The sequence below is a fragment of the Mesoplodon mirus genome (assembly GCF_964341445.2).
Source record: "Mesoplodon mirus genome assembly, contig: SUPER_14_unloc_1, whole genome shotgun sequence".
Classification (NCBI taxonomy): domain Eukaryota; kingdom Metazoa; phylum Chordata; class Mammalia; order Artiodactyla; family Ziphiidae; genus Mesoplodon; species Mesoplodon mirus.
This window is the reverse complement of record NW_028295795.1, coordinates 3,709,066-3,725,321: the sequence shown is the minus strand read 5'-3', so window position 1 is coordinate 3,725,321 and position 16,256 is coordinate 3,709,066. Positions and strand designations below refer to the sequence as shown.

The following is a 16,256-nucleotide window of genomic DNA, read 5'->3' as shown; positions in this document are numbered from 1 at the left end:
ATCCTTAACTCAGGTCTTCTCTTCAAACTCCATCTTTCCTTCTTGACCTTCATTTGGCCTCTTCCCTTACCCTCCAGCTGTGGACTGAGGCCACAGAGCAAGATGGGTCACTAGTGTCCTCCATCCCCTGGCGACTGTGGTTCACATCACTGGAGTACCAAAGGCAATAACCAAGTAACAGACACAAGAGTGTATGAAGAAGAAGAGATTCTGATAAGGCTTTCTGTGACAGTGTGGGCCAAGTCGGCTCTATATGGCTGGTATCACGTGAATTATGAGCAGCCTTAGGGGAGAAGTTCTCAGAAGGCAGAGCCTGGCTCTCGAGAGGCTCTGCGTGCTCACAGCCCACTCCAAGACCTCAGTTACAGCTTCGGCCCCCAATATCTCTCCCTCTGCCTGCTCACAGTTTTTGAAGTCTTCTTTCCTCCACATTTCTCTTGAGAGGTGGAGGAGGAAGATGAGCTTCAGGCCAGCTCAGACTCCCCTGGGATCCCAGCAGGATGCCTATCATTAACCTCCCACCTTCTAGGAAGCTCCTAAGATCTTCACATTTGGGGCAGTTCTCATTTCAGCTGTGCTTCAAATTGCTGGCTGGAGACGGCCTGTTGGAAGGTGGCTAAAAGCAAGTAGCAATCCTTCGGGCAGCCTGGCCCTTCTCGACTGTCAGACATCTTCAGGGATATTCTAGGAAATGTTGTTTGTTCTAGAGAAGGGAGGGAAACAATCCAATTGTCCAATAATGCTTGAATGGAAAATAAATGATGCTATATGCATGTGATCACATAATATCAAACAGTCAAAAATCAAACACCTAGATCTCTATGGATTCACGTGGATAAATCTTGAAAACATAATATTGATTGAAAGAAAATAAGATAAACAATGTTAGATTGTGATAACAGGTATGTAAGTATTTAAATATTTAAATCAATTCAACATATTGCTTCTATATATAGAGATGCAAGAAAATAAACTTTATCCAAAGAACACATTATTTACATTTAATATGCTCATTTATCTAGGAGACCCAAAAGAACCCACAGATAAACTAGCAGGAACTAATAAGACGGTTCAACAAGGCACACACATACAAGATCAATAAATTTTAAAAGTCAATCAGGCTCCTCTACACTGGCGATAACAAATTAGAAACTATAAAAGAAAATAAGAAAAAAAGAAGATCTAAAATTTGTCACAAGAGCCGTATAAATTATTTAGAGCTAAGCATACGTAGAAGGCAATATAACTAACAAACTGAGTACGAAAGACTGTTGTTACTTTATGAGAACAGACCCTCTTCTTAAGGAGCAGATCAGTAAGTGAGAGTGAATCAAAGAAACACAGCATTTGAAAAGTCAGCTAGTCCAAGCCTCTTGATCGCACATACAGAAGCTGAAGCCCAGATAGGTTGAGTTACTTGCTAAAGGGCCCAATGTCCTGACTCAAGGACTAGCATTTTTCACTCAGTCGCAAGACACAATCAAATGCAGTACCTTGGAAAGAGATGGGGAAAAAATGAAGAAATCAATTATATAGTTCCTCATCTTTAAGTACAGAAATAGCCGTGACAAAATTACACGTATTGAGGGAAAATTGAAGTGCAGAGTTTAAAATGTCAATAATCCACAGGGAAACTGGAGACCATTTAAAACATTCATATTAAATCTCTCTAGAAAAGACATGAAAAGATCTCCAATCAAAATGTGAATTTTATAATAGACATGGTATGATACAATTTATAATAGATATGGTAGGAACCTTTCCCTTTCACGGGAAAGCTTCGGCTGGGAAAAAGGAATTGTTCTTGAAAATGGGGCCTGTGCTATTGCAGACACTGTGCTCAACCTAGGTCCACCGAATGCTCTGATGTCATCACTGAGGTCACAGAATTCCACTGTGAGCCTGGCAACCTTGCAAACATAACAGCCCTGGTGAGCACTAGGCACTACTGCTGGTTCACCAAGTGGTACAAGTTTTTCAGCCATTTAGGAGACTTGACTATTTTTGTTTGTATTGAATCATTTCAACGGATTGCCCAAGAGCCAAGAAGGGCCAACCTGTAGGGAAGAGGAGGAGTTGGACATCTCTTGAGGCATCTTCTAAGGGAGACTTCTAGTTGGTACGATGGAACGGCGACAAAAGAGGAAACATCTGGAAAATGAAGAGTCCCAGGAAACTGCCGAGAACGGAGGAGGTATGTGGGGGGCAACTTGTCTGGGGCACATGGGTTTCTGCCAAACTGAAGCTTCTCTAGGAAGCGGGGGACTGAGAACGTGTCACCTGTGAAGCAGGGAGCGAGAGACCTTGTCTCACTGATGCTGCCGTATCTATCCGGAGGGTCCCTGTGGTGTGAGACGGCACAGAACGGCCAGATGCCCCCTGGGAGATGGGAGGTCAGCTCCGCTGGTCTGAGGACTCTCTCCTGGGGCAGCCGGGCCTGGAGCTTTGTCGGACTCACAGCAGGCTGCATCCTGCTTGCACAGACCTAGAGGTGCAGCTTTTCTCAGTCCCCGATTTCTCTCTTATGCTCTTGGATCTTTCCTAGGGGTCATGAGGTGGGGGATGTGAAGGATGCAAGGATGCTGAGAGAGACCCATGAGTTGCTTGGCCTCTTTTACCAAAGTGGAAAGAGAAGCCCCATGAGTTGAAGGCCCTGTTGAAAAATATCTTGACAAGTGGAATGCACTTTGAAAGAAGATTGTTTGTCTAGGGATGGTGTCATATTGAAAGCAAGGAGGTTTTATTCTTTCAACAGGAAGAATTTCCCAAAGGAGATCAAGGGAAGGGAAGGGTTTTCCAGAGACTGAGACCGCGTGAGCGGGGGTGAGAAATGGCCTCAGGGTCCTGCGGGGAGCTCTGAGAGCCACGGGCCACGTGGTGCCTGCGTGCATTAAATGTAGGCGAGTAGCTTGCCCTGGGAGAGGGGTGGTCACCCCAGAGCTCCAGCTAGAGGCCTCTGCCCCAGATTAGAGCCCAGTAGCTCCTACCAGGCCCAGGGCCCTGGAGACTGTAGGATGGGCCCTGGGAATGGAGCTCTAGACAGCAGGCAGATTTCCAGGCAGTGGCTGGGACAGGCTGGGGAAGGCAGTGACTGCCCCTGACCATTCAGAATATTTTGCCCTATGTTCCTGTGTGTGTGTGTGTGTGAGTGTGTGTGTGTGTGTGTGTGTGTGTGTGTGTGGTAGTGCAGAGAAGAGCGAGATGAATGGGGGTAGAGTGCTTACCAGATATAAAGTCTGCGTGGTAAAGTTCTTGTCACCCTGCCTGGACCTGGCTGACACTCGGTGTACGTAAGAGTGTATACAGAATTCTTGTTAGGGGTGTTTTATGAGACAGTAACTCATACACCCATGTACACTCTGATACAGCAAAAATATCACACACCCCACATATAACTTCTTTAGTAAACCACACAGAGCACATGGAGGTATATACACGCATCCCTCCTGTACTACATTCTCATACAACCCACCTGTATCACAATCCTCTCCTCCAACACCAAACGCTGGAGATGAGATATGTATATAGACACACACACTATATATATAGGACACACACACACACACACACACACACACACTATATACATGTATCTCCTCAACTCTTGCACAAACACAGCTAACTTCAGCCATCTCTAAATACCTCTATAAGAACCAGTCACGTGTCATACACACCACACTTATAACACATTCTTGCGTAATGCCAGACCCGCTTTGTACAAACCACAGTAAACCACAGTCTCAGTAACCCATGTCAGGATTGCCAGAGAAAATATGGGCTATCCAGTTCAATTTGAATTCCAGATAAACAACAAGTAATTTTTCAGTATCCGTATGTCCCACATATTGTATGGGCTATACTTACACTAAAACTAAGTCAGGCCAAATACTGCATGGGAATACTTACACTAAAAGATTATTCTGGGTTTATCTGAAACTGAAATTTAACTGGGTGCCTTGTATTCTTGTTCGCTAAGTCTGGCAACCCTTATATACTTACCACGAGCTGATGTATTATATATTTATTGTAGTTTTGTTTAGTGTGTGTCTGCCCCTACTAGAATGTGCAGCGTTACCAAAGACTACAACAATGGAAGAGTGCCGGATACACAGGAGTAGCTGCTTACTGAATCTTGGTGAATGAATGAATGAACACACACCATAAATACAAGCCACACCATGTAATGAGGAAATGTTACACGTCCCAGAATTCCTGACTTGTGAACAGAAACCATGCACACAAAGGCCACAGACACAGATAGACACGTCTGCACTGTGCTCCCCATGCCAACCCCACACTTACCACAGACTTAACTGATACACATCACTCACTCTTCCCACACACTCACAGTCACCGCCGAGGCCTACATTACCAACTAGACAGTGAGAGAATAAGTATTGATTGGAATTAAATCCTGGAGGATCCACTGGGAACCACACTCTCAACTGTGTGTATTCACTGCACCTGACACGTGTCACACACTCAGTAAATATTTGTGGACAGAGGACTGATGAACCCACCCTGAGCCTTTCATTCCTCCCTCAGGAATCTCGAAGTCACAAGAGGATCCCCCTCGGCTTGGATCCACTGTGGTGGCCCAAGGCTGCAGCCCAGGGGCAGTGGAGGTCTCCTCTGCCTCTAAATACTTCTTCTGTACTTCTACTCTGCGCAAGCTCAGCTACGCTGGTAAGGGCGTGGGGCTCCTCAGGTGACGGGGTGCTTGGCTGTGAAGCAGGAGGCACACAGATCCCAGGGAGGCTGAGAGGAAATCCAGGGTCATCAGAGGTGATGAGGGCTCTGTGGAGGAGCCTGGGCAGGATGGCTGAGCTGTTCCGAGGGCGTGGATGCCAGCTGAGTCTGGGGGTGTGTGTGTGTATACTGCTACTACCATGGTGGGGAAGTCAAGGAGCAGGGGCCGGAAAGGTCTGGGCTTGAGGTGGAGGGAAGAGGGACCAGATTAAGCATATTCAGAGGAAAATGTAGGCTTTGTCTTTGTCTTTGCTTCCAGAGAAGGACAGAGTTCTGCATCATACACCTCCAGCCTGAGAGCAGGACCATCCAGCTCAGGTGCACACAGCTCACACATACACGCGCCCTCCAGGCACAGCCCTTCTCAGTGCACATCAACCCCAAGCACGTGCTCCACAGTACTCTCCTGCACCACAGCCCCATTCCACAAGGAATGCACCACCGATATTCCCAAACTCACACTCCTCATCGTACACGCATCCAGCCGCATCCCTCACATACTACAGCCCTCACCACCATACTCCACACCCCTGTATACACACACCGCTCCAGTATACCCCCCCACGCACATGAAAAGCCCACAGATGACACCAGATACACCACTCCGTCCTACGGCCAACGGACACCAAGCTCACGACATTGCTATGTCGTGCCAATGTCCCTCTCTCGTCTACCACACCTGCTCCCTCAGCTTCCGGCATGGCCCATGCATGTTATTATGATTTTAATTTCCTTTTTCAGGAATCCGGAGATTTCATCGAGACACTGCCCAGCCTAGACCACCCCTAGCCCAGGATCAGGAAGAAGGAGAGACCGCTTCCCCATCACACTGTGTCTCCTCCTCACCCTCTTCACCCTGTAAGAACTATCTGCACCCAGACAAAGAGGAAAGGGGCATGAAAATATACTACATGCAGGTACAAGTGAACAAGGGTGTCGCTGTCTCCTGGAAGACAAAGAAACCCTTGGAGTTGCCTGAAAAGCAGCTGAGGATAGAAGAAGTGACCCTTCCTGAGGATGTGTGCGCAGTAGCCACTGACCCCTCTTCTGATGTGTGCACCGAAAGCCTCCTGTCTGACAGTGAGCCCACTGGGGAGGAGAAAGAGTATGAGGAAAGGGCAGAGCCAGGCAGCCCATCAGGGCCACCTGCCGTCGAGGAGAGACCCAGCGCCAAGACAGCGGACTGGATGCTGACCATGGAGACCGGCTTCAGGTGCATGGCCTGCTGCCGGGTCTTCCCCACCTTGGAGATCCTCCAGCAGCACGTGAAGGGCGGCGTCCTGCAGGGCTTCAGCTGCCGTGCCTTTCATCTCACCATGGCCCAGCGGATGGGCAATGTGGAATCCGAGAGCACCCCTGAGGAAGAGGACGAGGAGGAGGAGGAGGAGAACGAGGAGGAGGAGGAGGAGGAGGAGGAGGAGAAGGAGGTAGAGAAGCAAGAAGAAAAGGAGAATGAGGGAGAGCAGCCCACGGGGGAAGGCCCCAGCCCAAAGAGACCCCGCAGGCAGGGTCTTTTCTCTCCTTTGAGTTCCAAACAGCAACTGAGATTCATGGGACAGAAGATCCTGGAAGACGGTGTGGCCGTCCCTTGGAAGAGGTAAGGCTTGAGGCTGGCAGTCTTCTGAGCCTATGTCACGAGGGCCCAGAGGAGTCTAAGGGAAGGGGCCGCACACATGTGCTGGTTTACCTAATGGCTCTGCAGTTGCATCAAATGGGACACACCCAGCACTAACAAAGGCATTGACCTCTGTTGACGTAAACAAGAAGGTGGAGCCTTTTCCTAGGAGTTTTCTCAGGGTCTGCACGATGGACCTCAACTCTTAGAGGACGTACTGCCAGCAGCTCCTTCTCGGCAGAGAGAGCCAGGAGTGGTCTCAAGAGAGGACAGGGGCCCTTGCAGGACCAGAATTTTGAGGTCTGAGAGCCTTGGGCCTGAGCCGAGATCTCACCCGGACCACTGGACCTAGCCTTCTGTGACAAAGGGGAATATGAAAGAGAGTCACGTGGAAATGAGGTCCCCCGAGATATGGAAATGTTCCAGAACCTTCGTTGCGTGGTAGTTGATCTGGAGCCAAGCTCACTGTGGTGTGTGTGGCTCTGAGCATTAAGGCAATGCTGGAGGGTAACCCTGACCAGCAGAGCTTGGAGTGCTTCTTGTCTCTTCCTGTTCTACCTCATTTGTTTTATCCCTTCCAGGGAGAAGAAAGGACCCTCGGGAGAGTAGCAGACAGAATGCCGTGGTCTGAAGGAGGATGAAGGGACCGGCACTCAGTCTAACATCATATGACAATAGAAGCGTCCTATGCAATAAAGGGCATTTTCCAAACCTTTCCTGGAGCTTTTATTTAAGGACATTTTTCTATCTATGCATCTATCTGTCATCTACATCTGTATCTTTCAAGGTTTGTGAACAAGCTTTCACATAAGCACTAGAGACGTCCGCCAGCATTTTCCAGAAGAGGCCTGCAAATTGCTGGGGACTCCTCACAAATAGGGAACGGCCACAACCCCTGCCACACAGACTATGCGCGTGGCCCTCCTGACGTACTCCCACTCTCTCTCTGAATTTCCCAACGTCTGAGATGAGGGTGCTGGCTGGAGGCAATGATCACGTGCAGGCTGAATCTTCTCCAGATTCTGATTCTCTTCCTGGGCATATCGTCCTTAAGCACAGTCTCCATGTCCCTGGCCACACTGATCTCTCTCCTTCAGTCCTTCCCTCCCTCCCTCTCCTGCCTCCCAGTGCAGAGAATACTTTTTTGCATTTGAGACGACATTTATTTTTGGTTCACAGAATTCTCACCTGTTCTACTGTGGCCTCCGTTGTGAACATTCCAAAGCTGAGACTTTTCTGTTTTTCTCCCTCATTTCTGCTGAGTCTTTACCTTCCTAATGCAGTGAACTCACAGTGCCTAGCTGACTGGATGGGGAAAAAGATCCAGGGAGCAAAGAGAAATAATAAAAGAATATATCAGTTAATTTTTCATAGTGTTATCCAACTACATATTTCTAAAAATTTGGAATAATATTAGGAATCTTCTCTTTATAAAAAACTGAATTATCGGGCTTCCCTGGTGGAGCAGTGGTTAAGAATATGCCTGCGAATGCAGGGGTCATGGGTTCGAGCCCTGGTCTGGGAACATCCCACGTGCCACGGAGTAACTAAGCCCACGCGCCACAACTACTGAGCCTGCGCTCTAGAGCCCGTGTGCCACATCAACCGAGCCCACGTGCCACAACTACAGAAGCCTGCGTGCCTAGAGACCATGCTCCGCAACAAGAGAAGCCACTGCAATGAGAATCTCGTGCACCACAGCCAAGGGGAGCCCCCGCTCACTGCAACTAGAGAACGCCCGCTAGCAGCGACAAAGACCCAATGCAGCCCCAAATAAATTAATTAATTTTTAAAAATTGAATTAGTTTCAAGGGTACAATGTATAAAAGTACAATAAAAGCCCCCCTTCATAACCCCCCAACCCCACTCTCAAGATGGAATCGATATGCTGTGATACAATTTATAGTCGTAGTACTACTCCTCCTCCCACCACATCCGAAATCCTCTGAGCCAGGTGCAGCAGCTTCCTTTCACAATGCTAGGACCCGCCACAAGACACATGATAATCCCTTTGGACATTTCAAGGAGCGGCACCAAGGGAACAGTACCGGGGAAATGCCACTGACAGCTCAGAATATCCATGGCATTTCTAGAGCCTCGGCACTGCTCTCGCTCTGGGAATGAAGGTCCAAAAAGCACATCGGAGAATGTTCATAGTTGTAAACAAGCTCCACCTTTGAAACACAATCTGCATAGAACCACATATACAAGCCTGCACGATGGATGAAGCCAAGGTCTCCTCCATGAATTCCCTTCTGACCACCTTATTGTCTCCTCAACCATAAAAGGTGAACTTGAAACTCAGGACCTTGCCTTGTCACCAGAAACATCCAAGCTTGGATCAGTCTTTCTAAGACAAGATACTTGCTCTCTGAACTATTAGAGACTTGTCACATACACACAGGTAGAACAGGATTATTTCTATCTACCTGGGGACTTGGAGTCTTTCACATTGCTCCTGTTAAAACTCTCACAACAGCAAAACTTTACCTACAAAGGGTTCAAGCTATGACACTCCCAACTTCCACAAACCTCCTCAGCTCTTGTGAGTCACATGCAGCCAATTCCAGGAATTGGAAACATGGTTGTGAGGATGAAACTGACTTTGGGGCTCCCCTTGGATATGGTCTTCCAGACTTACCAAAAGGCCATTAAGAGGAAGGTTTACCCCACCTCAGGGAAACCCGAGGCAGTACTTGCAGTCAAGGGCTGGCCATGGCTTCTGAGCTACATCCAAAAAGAATTTCATACTGTACCTGGATCTGCTGAAGCCATTTCTGACTGTCCGAGAGCCAGCATGTACCGTTCCTCAACTGCCTCCATTGTGGATCATCAGTAGGGCTGTCAGATTTAGGACATAAAAATACAGGATACCCAGTTAAACTTGAACTTCACATGAATAATAAGTCATTATTTTTAGTATAAGTAGATCCTATGAACTATTTGGGGCATACTTATCTTCAAAATGTACTCGTTGTTTTTCAAACATTCATATTTAACTAAACAGTCTATATTTTATCTGTCAACCCTACTCAGCAGAAATGATGGAGGCTCATAGAGATCCAGGAGACGCCTCAGCGCCTCCTCAGCTTTTATTTCTACGTCCTGGACAGCGAGCATGAACCTTCCACTCCCAGTCAGTGGCTAGAATGGAGGATATTCTCTGTTTTAGAGCTTTTTCTACTTGTCATTGTTATTATCTTCCTTATTTTAAAGAGATGTTTATTTTTTCCCAATCTCAATAGCTCATCCAAAAGTATTTCAAAGTTCATTAGAGAAGGGAAAAACAATATGGTTCTGAAAAGTGAAGGAAACCGCCTGGTGTTTAGTAAAGAAGTAGTAGGGAGACTGAAAAAGCCAAACTTAATAAGCAGATCTCTCCAAGGGTATTTTCAGAGCTTGATACCCTCCCACACCCTGAAAATATTATTACATCAAGAATGTAGAACTGCTAACCAAATGTAAGGCTCCCATATGATTCTATCAAACTGAGGATGCTTCTTTACTAAGCAGTGAGCACACTTGCTGTCCCAGGGACCTTGGCAGTTGCAACGTAGGGCTCTTCCCTTTGGGATGGAAACAGCAAGTTTTCCTGTGGTCTACACGCTGGCCCCAAAAATACTACACTCCCAATACTTGTCAACTTTAAGTATTTTTCTACATATCTCCATTTTTCTGTTACTATTTGGACTACATCCTAGACTTGACACTACATAAATTGCATTCAAGAAGCTATTTTTAAAAGTTGGTAGGAAACCTTAAATCTATGGCTTGCAGTCCCTGGCTTACTTTCATCCAGGTGCATAAGGGTTTTCAAAAGTAGTCAGGTTACTTACCCCGTATCACAGCCCCACGCTTGTGTCACAGATATAAAAATGGAACATGATATTTAAGGTTTTAGTTGCCAAATCATCAAGCCTCCCAGACAGAGGCAATAGAGCAAAATGATTACAGAGGCATGGATTTTGATTTGCTCCAGTGTCTTGGGCAAGTCACTTGGCCTCTGTATTTATTTGTACTTATCTGCACTTATCTGTCACTTGGGGGTCATAATTGTACCTGGTCCATGGGTACGCTGTACAAATGATCTGTAAAGTAGTTACAAGAAACCGACACAGAGTAAGCACTCCACAGACATTGGCTATTAGCTATTGGAAATAGTTCTCCGTGAAACAGATGACTTTATCCGTGGATGACTCGGTGGGAGACAGTGAATCACAGAATCACAGCATGTTGAAAGTGACCTAGTTCACACTCTAATGTGAAAAGAAGAAAAGTGTGCATGGGTAGAAAATGTCTGAAACTTTACACAACAAAGAGTTCATCATGTTAACTTGGAGGATTAGAATAAATCAGGAAAGGAGGAAAGAAAAACTTGAGTGTAATTCAATTTCTCTATCATTTGTGTTTCTACACTGAGACTCTGAATACACTGGAAGTGCAATTTTTTTTAATGTGGCGGGATAAAGGTTTTCAAGTTTTCCTGATCCATCCGTATTATTATCTCAGAATTGCTGGCATTTCTTGCCATCTTTGGATCTACACCCATCTGAGTCAGTGGGCCATTCTGGACGGAGGAGATAATAGAGCAGAAGTGAAGTGAGAGAAAAGGAGAGACAAGATTTTCTCTTTTCTCTTCAAAGAGGAAAGGTCTTTGGAATGGGAACAACTCACAACCAAACTTTGGGGAAAGGATGTGATGGAAAATGAGACAAACATCCTACCCCTGTGATGAGAAGGATTCCCTGGGCTGGATGGAGGGAGGTCACAGGTGGCTGGACAAGGAAACCAACTAGGGAGAAACACACACAAGTGCAGGGCAAACACCCTGAGGCCACTCAGCCTGACTCCATGCAAACATGTGTCCAGCAGACAGCCCTTCACCTGTGGCTCCCCAGCAAGACAGGTACCTCGGGGGTGCCAACTCATTCTGAGTCCATTATGCCTGGCCATTCATAAACCGCTGTCTAACGTGTGAGGAATAAACTCTCAATGTGTATGAGGAAATTGGGGAAGGAGATTGAAAGGTTACTTAAACAAAAAAAAAGAAGTTCAGGAAGGCAGGATGGTAGAGAGACAAGAAAAAGACCTTAAAAGATAGAAAGGATTTGCCAAAGAAGAGAAAGCAAAAGAAATGATTCCGAATGGGTTAACCTGCAGCTAGGAAGTTAAGGAAGATTATTGATGGGTGAAGACTATGGAATAAAGTGAATAAAATTTCTCAGAAGTTGCTGAGAATATGGTAAGCAGCATGATTATCAAATTATGAATTGGCTGCAATGGCATTCTAGGGGGACACTAGGAAGGGGAAGCAAATGTTCCTGAGATGACAGTAGCAGGTGGAAAGTTGTTTCAGGGGAAGATCAGTCTTGCAGAGGGTGTATCAGAGGAGGGCAAGTGTGAGCAAACAAGGAAATTCTAAGTGTATACGGTTCCTTCACTGAGTGCACCCAGCCCCGCGGTCAGCCTTGAGAACAAGCAGGACTTCAGGTACTAGAGCTACATTTCAGTCATCAAGACTTGAGAAGACATCCTTAACTCAGGTCTTCTCTTCAAACTCCATCTTTCCTTCTTGACCTTCATTTGGCCTCTTCCCTTACCCTCCAGCTGTGGACTGAGGCCACAGAGCAAGATGGGTCACTAGTGTCCTCCATCCCCTGGCGACTGTGGTTCACATCACTGGAGTACCAAAGGCAATAACCAAGTAACAGACACAAGAGTGTATGAAGAAGAAGAGATTCTGATAAGGCTTTCTGTGACAGTGTGGGCCAAGTCGGCTCTATATGGCTGGTATCACGTGAATTATGAGCAGCCTTAGGGGAGAAGTTCTCAGAAGGCAGAGCCTGGCTCTCGAGAGGCTCTGCGTGCTCACAGCCCACTCCAAGACCTCAGTTACAGCTTCGGCCCCCAATATCTCTCCCTCTGCCTGCTCACAGTTTTTGAAGTCTTCTTTCCTCCACATTTCTCTTGAGAGGTGGAGGAGGAAGATGAGCTTCAGGCCAGCTCAGACTCCCCTGGGATCCCAGCAGGATGCCTATCATTAACCTCCCACCTTCTAGGAAGCTCCTAAGATCTTCACATTTGGGGCAGTTCTCATTTCAGCTGTGCTTCAAATTGCTGGCTGGAGACGGCCTGTTGGAAGGTGGCTAAAAGCAAGTAGCAATCCTTCGGGCAGCCTGGCCCTTCTCGACTGTCAGACATCTTCAGGGATATTCTAGGAAATGTTGTTTGTTCTAGAGAAGGGAGGGAAACAATCCAATTGTCCAATAATGCTTGAATGGAAAATAAATGATGCTATATGCATGTGATCACATAATATCAAACAGTCAAAAATCAAAGACCTAGATCTCTATGGATTCACGTGGATAAATCTTGAAAACATAATATTGATTGAAAGAAAATAAGATAAACAATGTTAGATTATGATAACAGGTATGTAAGTATTTAAATATTTAAATCAATTCAACATATTGCTTCTATATATAGAGATGCAAGAAAATAAACTTTATCCAAAGAACACATTATTTACATTTAATATGCTCATTTATCTAGGAGACCCAAAAGAACCCACAGATAAACTAGCAGGAACTAATAAGACGGTTCAACAAGGCACACACATACAAGATCAATAAATTTTAAAAGTCAATCAGGCTCCTCTACACTGGCGATAACAAATTAGAAACTATAAAAGAAAATAAGAAAAAAAGAAGATCTAAAATTTGTCACAAGAGCCGTATAAATTATTTAGAGCTAAGCATACGTAGAAGGCAATATAACTAACAAACTGAGTACGAAAGACTGTTGTTACTTTATGAGAACAGACCCTCTTCTTAAGGAGCAGATCAGTAAGTGAGAGTGAATCAAAGAAACACAGCATTTGAAAAGTCAGCTAGTCCAAGCCTCTTGATCGCACATACAGAAGCTGAAGCCCAGATAGGTTGAGTTACTTGCTAAAGGGCCCAATGTCCTGACTCAAGGACTAGCATTTTTCACTCAGTCGCAAGACACAATCAAATGCAGTACCTTGGAAAGAGATGGGGAAAAAATGAAGAAATCAATTATATAGTTCCTCATCTTTAAGTACAGAAATAGCCGTGACAAAATTACACGTATTGAGGGAAAATTGAAGTGCAGAGTTTAAAATGTCAATAATCCACAGGGAAACTGGAGACCATTTAAAACATTCATATTAAATCTCTCTAGAAAAGACATGAAAAGATCTCCAATCAAAATGTGAATTTTATAATAGACATGGTATGATACAATTTATAATAGATATGGTAGGAACCTTTCCCTTTCACGGGAAAGCTTCGGCTGGGAAAAAGGAATTGTTCTTGAAAATGGGGCCTGTGCTATTGCAGACACTGTGCTCAACCTAGGTCCACCGAATGCTCTGATGTCATCACTGAGGTCACAGAATTCCACTGTGAGCCTGGCAACCTTGCAAACATAACAGCCCTGGTGAGCACTAGGCACTACTGCTGGTTCACCAAGTGGTACAAGTTTTTCAGCCATTTAGGAGACTTGACTATTTTTGTTTGTATTGAATCATTTCAACGGATTGCCCAAGAGCCAAGAAGGGCCAACCTGTAGGGAAGAGGAGGAGTTGGACATCTCTTGAGGCATCTTCTAAGGGAGACTTCTAGTTGGTACGATGGAACGGCGACAAAAGAGGAAACATCTGGAAAATGAAGAGTCCCAGGAAACTGCCGAGAACGGAGGAGGTATGTGGGGGGCAACTTGTCTGGGGCACATGGGTTTCTGCCAAACTGAAGCTTCTCTAGGAAGCGGGGGACTGAGAACGTGTCACCTGTGAAGCAGGGAGCGAGAGACCTTGTCTCACTGATGCTGTCGTATCTATCCGGAGGGTCCCTGTGGTGTGAGACGGCACAGAACGGCCAGATGCCCCCTGGGAGATGGGAGGTCAGCTCCGCTGGTCTGAGGACTCTCTCCTGGGGCAGCCGGGCCTGGAGCTTTGTCGGACTCACAGCAGGCTGCATCCTGCTTGCACAGACCTAGAGGTGCAGCTTTTCTCAGTCCCCGATTTCTCTCTTATGCTCTTGGATCTTTCCTAGGGGTCATGAGGTGGGGGATGTGAAGGATGCAAGGATGCTGAGAGAGACCCATGAGTTGCTTGGCCTCTTTTACCAAAGTGGAAAGAGAAGCCCCATGAGTTGAAGGCCCTGTTGAAAAATATCTTGACAAGTGGAATGCACTTTGAAAGAAGATTGTTTGTCTAGGGATGGTGTCATATTGAAAGCAAGGAGGTTTTATTCCTTCAACAGGAAGAATTTCCCAAAGGAGATCAAGGGAAGGGAAGGGTTTTCCAGAGACTGAGACCGCGTGAGCGGGGGTGAGAAATGGCCTCAGGGTCCTGCGGGGAGCTCTGAGAGCCACGGGCCACGTGGTGCCTGCGTGCATTAAATGTAGGCGAGTAGCTTGCCCTGGGAGAGGGGTGGTCACCCCAGAGCTCCAGCTAGAGGCCTCTGCCCCAGATTAGAGCCCAGTAGCTCCTACCAGGCCCAGGGCCCTGGAGACTGTAGGATGGGCCCTGGGAATGGAGCTCTAGACAGCAGGCAGATTTCCAGGCAGTGGCTGGGACAGGCTGGGGAAGGCAGTGACTGCCCCTGACCATTCAGAATATTTTGCCCTATGTTCCTGTGTGTGTGTGTGTGTGAGTGTGTGTGTGTGTGTGTGTGTGTGTGTGTGGTAGTGCAGAGAAGAGCGAGATGAATGGGGGTAGAGTGCTTACCAGATATAAAGTCTGCGTGGTAAAGTTCTTGTCACCCTGCCTGGACCTGGCTGACACTCGGTGTACGTAAGAGTGTATACAGAATTCTTGTTAGGGGTGTTTTATGAGACAGTAACTCATACACCCATGTACACTCTGATACAGCAAAAATATCACACACCCCACATATAACTTCTTTAGTAAACCACACAGAGCACATGGAGGTATATACACGCATCCCTCCTGTACTACATTCTCATACAACCCACCTGTATCACAATCCTCTCCTCCAACACCAAACGCTGGAGATGAGATATGTATATAGACACACACACTATATATATAGGACACACACACACACACACACTCACACACTATATACATGTATCTCCTCAACTCTTGCACAAACACAGCTAACTTCAGCCATCTCTAAATACCTCTATAAGAACCAGTCACGTGTCATACACACCACACTTATAACACATTCTTGCGTAATGCCAGACCCGCTTTGTACAAACCACAGTAAACCACAGTCTCAGTAACCCATGTCAGGATTGCCAGAGAAAATATGGGCTATCCAGTTCAATTTGAATTCCAGATAAACAACAAGTAATTTTTCAGTATCCGTATGTCCCACATATTGTATGGGCTATACTTACACTAAAACTAAGTCAGGCCAAATACTGCATGGGAATACTTACACTAAAAGATTATTCTGGGTTTATCTGAAACTGAAATTTAACTGGGTGCCTTGTATTCTTGTTCGCTAAGTCTGGCAACCCTTATATACTTACCACGAGCTGATGTATTATATATTTATTGTAGTTTTGTTTAGTGTGTGTCTTCCCCTACTAGAATGTGCAGCGTTACCAAAGACTACAACAATGGAAGAGTGCCGGATACACAGGAGTAGCTGCTTACTGAATCTTGGTGAATGAATGAATGAACACACACCATAAATACAAGCCACACCATGTAATGAGGAAATGTTACACGTCCCAGAATTCCTGACTTGTGAACAGAAACCATGCACACAAAGGCCACAGACACAGATAGACACGTCTGCACTGTGCTCCCCATGCCAACCCCACACTTACCACAGACTTAACTGATACACATCACTCACTCTTCCCACACACTCACAGTCACCGCCGAGGCCTA

General features: G+C 46.1%; 1 protein-coding gene across 1 annotated transcript in view; it reads left to right on the top strand.

The window, feature by feature from the left end:
- Window positions 1-16,256, top strand: part of LOC309816131 (protein FAM170A-like) — a gene marked incomplete at both ends in the record, with an annotated part of 592,257 nt that overhangs the window by 347,610 nt on the left and 228,391 nt on the right. The gene's annotated exons all lie outside the window — the stretch shown is intronic.